The sequence below is a fragment of the Macrobrachium nipponense genome, chromosome 46 (genome assembly GCF_015104395.2).
Source record: "Macrobrachium nipponense isolate FS-2020 chromosome 46, ASM1510439v2, whole genome shotgun sequence".
Taxonomy (NCBI): domain Eukaryota; kingdom Metazoa; phylum Arthropoda; class Malacostraca; order Decapoda; family Palaemonidae; genus Macrobrachium; species Macrobrachium nipponense.
This window is the reverse complement of record NC_061106.1, coordinates 21,275,083-21,282,582: the sequence shown is the minus strand read 5'-3', so window position 1 is coordinate 21,282,582 and position 7,500 is coordinate 21,275,083. Positions and strand designations below refer to the sequence as shown.

Genomic DNA, 7,500 nt, shown 5'->3' with positions numbered 1-7,500 from the left:
ATGAATCACATTCTAATGACCACAAACTTAAGACAAAAATACAGGAAAAATAGTTGAATGATTATGTTTGAAATAGACAGAGTATAGAAAGATGAATACATTCGATATTTATAAGTCTGTGAAGCAAATCACGGGCAAGAGGTTCAAATCACCAAAAAGGAGGTTTATCATCTCTTTTGCCCGGTGTGATTGCCAGATTGTAATGCACCATACCTACATGCTGTTTACCTTTTTATTACAATTACTTTGGGAATACTAAGTCGAAGGATTTTAAGGTCTCAATGAGGTGTTAAAACTATTTATTTCAGCTACCAGAGTGATAAAAACTGCATCATGAATATATGTTTCAAATGACCTTTTCTGTATAACTATTGTTTCACTTTCTACTGAGTCACATACTTCACAACCTAATGGCCATTGTTACTGAAAGGGCAAAAGAAATTAGGAAAGTTTGTAGAAATTAAGGGAAAGGGTTGTGGGAAATTAAAGAGAGCAATCTCTGAGTCCCCAAGAGATTGAGAATTTTATTCATGTTACAAGTTGTAACCTCAATTATTCGGAAGGGTAAAGCCTGGTTCTGTCTGTTTGTTTAACCAAACTTACATTTTCCACACACACAGACACACACAGACACACAGACACAGACACACACACACACACACATATATATATATATATATATATATATATATCACATATATAATATATATACATATATATATATATATATATATATATATATATGTGTGTGTGTGTGTGTGTGTGTGTGTGTGTGTGTGAGTCATATCACATTACCGTGATTCATATACATATATCGAGTTCCAAATGTCCTTTAATAATATGTTATGTATGAAATAGATATATATATATAAGATATAGAATTATAATAATATTATATATATATATATATAATGTAATATACATACATATAAATATACATATATAAATAAAATCCGGAAACGAATTTCTCTAACTGTGTTTTGTTCGTATAACGATATCACATTTGTTAACAACGAATTTTTAATTGTCACAAAACGAGCCAACACGGAAAATTAAATTTTCCCGAAATATTTTCGCAGCCTTTTCCGAAGTGCAACGTTTCATTGCAAGCCTCACCATTCCATTAGACCAGAACAGAGAATATTGAATAAATTTGGCTACAGTTCACTTAATTACAACCACCCAACCTGAAATAAAATTGTTTTTGTAAAGATACGAGAATTTATGTTGTTTATGTGGCATCCCTTTCAAAACTGTCACAGTTTATGGAATTGTTGATCTGTTCCTTGGCAGGATCCTGTTACCTCTGACATTTGCGTACGGAAAGTTTTCCTTAATATTCCCTCTGGCTTCTTGCGTCTATCAAAACATTTCCTCCTGCTTTCTGTGCTTCTCAAAAGTATTTCTCAAGACTCCCAGAATTTTTCAGATGATTTCTCCTGGTTTTCTGTATGCCAGAAAAAAAACTCTTCAGGTTTTCTACATTTTTGTCCGAATGATTTTTTTTAGACTGCCTTCATCCGCCACCAGCAATTTTCTTCAGGCTTGCTGGATCTGTCAGCCTACACTTGTTCATGCTTTCTGTTTCTGTCAAATATGGTTTCTTAAACTTTCTGTATCTGTCAACAGCATTTACACAGGGTTACTTTATCAATATACACGTTATTTTCAGCGTTTCTATATACATCAACTGCATTAAACATCTGAGTCTCTGATAGGCAGTAATGTAATTTGAAGTTGCATAATAAAGCGTCAATAGAAAGTTTTTTTCATACACCTCGTGCTTTATTCGTTGTCACAAAAACATCAGAAATACTTGCAATTGGATATCTTGTACGAGATACATTTGTATGATGAAAAGTACGCATTCTTCTAATACGCGTCATTACGTTGTTACCAAATTATAACTCGTGCCAGTGTTTTTGCTCATAGACTATCGATGTTTTCCGAATGACCATCAACTCTCAAAACGCTACGTTTAAATTACCAGCAATCTCCAACTCGCAATCAGTTTTATCCTCTGACTGAAAAATGAAAGGAAAAACTTGAAAAGGATGAAGGTCCTTCATTGGCACTCTAGGTGATTCATGCTTAGTATATCTGCAGTTTCCGAGAACAGGACAATTTGAGCATATGCGTCAGTATAGTTTCATATGAGACGTACTTAGAATTTATTGGTCGTTGAGCCCTGCATTATTGCAGTGGAAGCCATAATTATTATTTATTGATCAGTGGAATATCTCTCCATTTTTATGCCTTTAAACCAATACTTTGTCAAGTTTATTGTGTGCCATGGTTGTATGCTTTAAAACCTGGCATTATATTTGTAATGTACTGATATGCCATTATGTAACATGCTCATTTATTATTAATGTAAATATCATGTTATGTCTCATAAATTAATGTCATTCATTCCCCTTCATTAAATCATAATATTATGTCTTACACTTTTACACTTCGAGTTTTGACGAGCTTAGAATATATATTGACTCTTACTCTCCTAACTCGCAGTAATGTGTTAAAAGTTGACATGATTTCAGAAATCTAGCAAAATTGTCAAAAGGAAAAGCGAATAAATATAAAAACAATAATAAAAATTCAGCACTTGATGTAAAGATAACATACAGCTGGGAAAGGGATCTTATTTTATCTATTTGTAAACCGTGTTAAGTTGCAAAACCTAGTTTTCTTAAGCCCCTTTACATGGCAGATTCTGAAGATTTTCTCATCGTTTTTTCTTCTTTAAGTTCTCTCATGACTTCCAGTTTGATACTACATACATACACGCACACACATCCATATACATGAATGTATGTAAACGTGTATACATACCGTAAAACCAGGAGAGGTAACAACAAAATCATTTACAGCTGAATAAAAATTTTGCCTTACGAATGATACCAACCTGGCGAGATTTTGACTCGAAAGGCAATATTTGTTACCATACATTTAACACTTTATGTACAACCTCGTACTTCTGAAATAAACTCTTTGCTGATTTGGATCATAATATATAGTTCATGTTGATAATTTGGTCCATGTCGTTTTTCAACAGAATAAATAAAGCGATCACTTACAGTTTAATTCTAACTGTCTCTAGATATGTGTTTGTGTGCGTGCGTGTGCGTGCGCGTGTGTTTGTGTGCTTGTGTGTAATGTATTGAGTATCATTATCACAAAACAAAGGATTGAAAAATTCCATTTGTTGTATACGCAACACGCACACACACACACACACACGCGCGCATATATATATATATATATATATATATATATATATATATATATATATATATATATATATATATATATATATATATATATATATACATATAATATATATATATATATATATATAGATATATATATATATATATATATATATATACATATATATTTATATATATATATATATATATATATATATATATATATTATATATATATATATATATATATATATATACATATATATATATATCTGTGTGTTTGTATCAGAAATATTTGCACGCGTATCAAATTATTTCTAACATTACGTAATATAGTCTGACTTCTAGTCTGGACGAGGATCACGTGCTAGTGATTAGCTTAAAATGACGGTGAAGTTGGCAGTTGCTGCGCTTGTTGCTCTAATCATATAACGCCGAGGCACCTTCAGGAGCAATGAGGTTGTGAGGAAGCGCAGAGCGAAAGCGCTCGCACTGAGGGAGGTGAGACAGCTCCTTAGTCAGGTATCAGATATCAGCTTCCATAAACAAGAGAGAGAAGAGCATTACGTGTCAAACAACATGGTGGCGTTCTGTGAGTTCTGAACCGATTGGTAGCATGCCAGGAATTACACATATCTGACTTTTGAAGTCGTCTAGAGGAAGTGTTTTTCGAAGCATGTTGCTATGTCAGTGGACTGACAGGCAGGCAGACAGGAGACATGGAGACATAGACTAAAGAGGGTTGGCAGCTGTAAGTTATTAAGATGTCTCAGTTTATCACCTTCATCACCCTCCCCCCACCTCCCCATACCCTACCCTTTTCACATGTCAAGCTCAAGGGAGGTTGATTGAGCGAACAATTTTTGTAAGCTGGCGTGAAACGAATTATGTGGTAGGCAACTGATTTTTTTTTCCAATTTTAACTCAAAAAATGGAGTCTTAGTTTTTTTTATTATTATTATTATTATTATTATAGAACGCTCATTCAGGATTTACATGTCTACGTACAAACACATTTGTACCTTACATTCCCCTAGTTCAGTGTATATTCTAGTAGAGAAGATTTCATGATGCATGTCCGATTGATGATTATTAGAGCTCCGAATCGAAAGGAGGGGCAGAATTCATAAGGTTTTTAAATTCTGGTTTAAACCTCCATGTAAAATTAATATACATAAATCAGTACACATGATATATATGTCATATAGACATACATGGAAATGTACATAAGTAGTGAAGTATACAATTCTTTTTTATAAATGCCTGCATTGTCATGTAAGTATATTATGTACAGTGCCAGTATAATCAGAGTTTGGCACAAGTCAAGAACTGATTCGGTTTAATGAAATCTAGGCTGTCAGTCCAAACACTGGGATACTCTCAGTCATTCAGAGCTTCAGATAGTGAAAAGAAATCGGGAATAAAAAAGTTGAAGTACAAGGACCTGAAATTAGAACTAGGGGAAACCCCACAGTTGCTCTAAGAAGTAGTTGTTAGAGAGGCTGAACAGCAAGACTGAAGGAAAGGAGCGTGAAAAGGGGGGAGGCCGGGGTAAGAGTAAAAGGATAAAAAATGGTTATAACTAGGAGCCGAAGGCACGCTGCAAACAAATTTTAGTAATGTCTACTGTGTACCAATGTGGTGCACGGACATTATATTCTGTACACAATTTGTTGAAGATGCTGGACACAAGATTTCCACCTGTCAGCCGTATAATCTGGCGAATGCAATATTCATATGCGCTATTATATATCCCAGTACCTTCGGTGTATCTGTCTATCTTTTTAAAGGTGAGAGAGAGAGAGAGAGAGAGAGAGAGAGAGAGAGAGAGAGAGATAGATAGATAGATAGATAGAGAGAGAGAGAGAGAGAGAGAGAGAGAGAGAGAGAGAGAACGCGTCATTAAATGTCGTTAAATAAAAAGATGAGATATACAGATACTCGCGAATTCACAGTTCGTACCTTTATCAGTAGGCTACTTACCCTCACGACAGATAAAATTACCTTTCATTGTGTAATGTTTGAGAAGCCTTTTATTACGAGAGAGAGAGAGAGAGAGAGAGAGAGAGAGAGAGAGAGAGAGAGAGAATAGTACCTATCCCTTTGATAAAAACAATGACGTTAACAAATGTAAGATAATTTCACTGGGACTCAAAATCGTTTATTTTGTCTTTCAGAGTTTTTGTCAGCTGTTCCTGCAAATCTTGCTCGACTGACAATTGCCATTTCTATTACGTCACAACTTCATGGTATACGGTGGCTATAGGGCACCATAACACTTTTGGGAATATCGACAGAAAGGGCATCGCCGTCATCAAAAGAGTAGGTTATTCGGGCAACCACACGAACTGCTTCTAGGATATTACAATATGAATGGGCGAGTCGGTACAATTTTCAGGAAAAACGTAATGGATAGAACGTATTCCATTATGTGGGAGGGAACTGAAACTGATTCGGTTTCGACCTACTGTGGGGGATTTCGAATCGTTCTTAATTAATCAGAGTAATGGGTCTTACACCTACGGGGCCATTCTCAGTCTCTGAACAATGCCATTAAGAGAGAATGAATAGCATAAGGAACTGCGGGAATTTCGCATAAAAATCAAGTGTGTGATTTCATGAATGCTGAGCGGAAAGTTAAAATGAATGAATCAGAATGGTTGGGTGTGGTCCCTTATCTTTCTATCTTAGGGGCAAGGTCTGTGGACCAGGGGGCGTTAATGGTTATGGCTATTATACATGAACAAAGATTATGTATATTGTTAGTAAGCACATATGTACCTAGTATATATATATATAATATATATATATATATATATATATATATATATATATATATATATATATATATATATATATATATATATATATATATATATATTAGTACTGGCATTTTGTGTAACTTTCTTACAAAATGTTGGTTAGATTAAGACACATTCGTAATTGCCAGGACGCCAGAATCCTTAGGAAGGGGGAAGTAAAAATATATGAACTGTGAAAAAGCTATAATCAAAAGCCTGTAAACTAAGGATAACCTAAGAGCCATTTTCCTGACACTAGGTCAAAACCTTTAGGTGTATAAATGAGACTAGAGGAAAATCATTGTTGCAGAAAAAATTGCAAGCAATTGCAATCAGATATTGCTTGCATGAAACGTAGATTTAAGTTTCGTTTCCACATCCACTCAATGAAAAATTAATCATTGAAAGTTATTAAATACTCCTACCTTTCAATAGTTTTGAATTACATAATAATCCTCATCATTTGCAGAGAAAAACGGCTCCTGTTCGTTTGTGTGATTTTTTTTTCAAAAGGTGAAAAGACGATCTAATTAACTATCCATTGCGTATTGTAACGTTTTTTGTTTTTATTTAAATGAATCTTTCCGTTTCATTATCATCGACAGTCAATGTTTTCCCGATGAGCAGAAACTTGCGTCAACGTCTGTGTTCGAATTAGTCGTGAAAAAAAAATCTTAGATCCTTTAAACACTTCATTAGTGAGTTTATGATAAGAAGATTAATGTCTTACGATGTGACAGCTCTCACTAGATGTCCTTCATACTATGAACATTTTAAAAGGCTACTTTTTTTTACCCCCACCACCTCTCTCTCTCTCTCTCTCTCTCTCTCTCTCTCTCTCTCTGTCCGATATCTTCTTACTATCCCACCTTCCCACCTCTCTCTCTCTCTCTCTCTCTCCCCAACATCTCTTTACCCCTACCCTCTATCTCACCTTCTGTCTGTCTGTCTGTTTGTCTCTCTCTCCATTATCAATTTACCCCGACTCTCTCTCTCTCTCTCTCTTTCTCTCTCTCTCTAATAGCTCCTCCCCAGCGGCGTCGCCCTCCTCTCTCTCTCTCTCTCTCTCTCTCTCTCTCTCTCTCTCTCTCTCTCTCGCGCAAACACGAGTAGACCTCCGTGATATGTCGAAATTCCGCATAGTATGAATAGGCGGGCATTTAAATTGCATTTTTCCTTGGGTAAAGCAGGAAGTAAAAGAATAGCTTTAGTCTAAAGATAAATTTCGAGCAACGCACATCCCTCAAAATAGATATTCCGAGGTCTGAAGTACGACTTTTCCCTTGGTGGACCTGGAGGGAGGCCGGGGATGCGCCATACAATAATAATCCCTTATAAATAATCGTATGCCAATGGACATGTCATTTCAACTTCCGTTTGGACGAGAAATGGGAGTACCTGTACCTGTATATATAGTATATATATATATATATATATATATATATATATATATATATATATATATATATATATATATATATATATATATAT

General features: G+C 34.9%; 1 protein-coding gene across 1 annotated transcript in view; it reads left to right on the top strand.

Annotated features, from left to right (window-relative positions):
• LOC135214667 (uncharacterized) overlaps positions 1 to 7,500 on the top strand; it is a 142,471-nt gene that overhangs the window by 33,755 nt on the left and 101,216 nt on the right. The gene's annotated exons all lie outside the window — the stretch shown is intronic.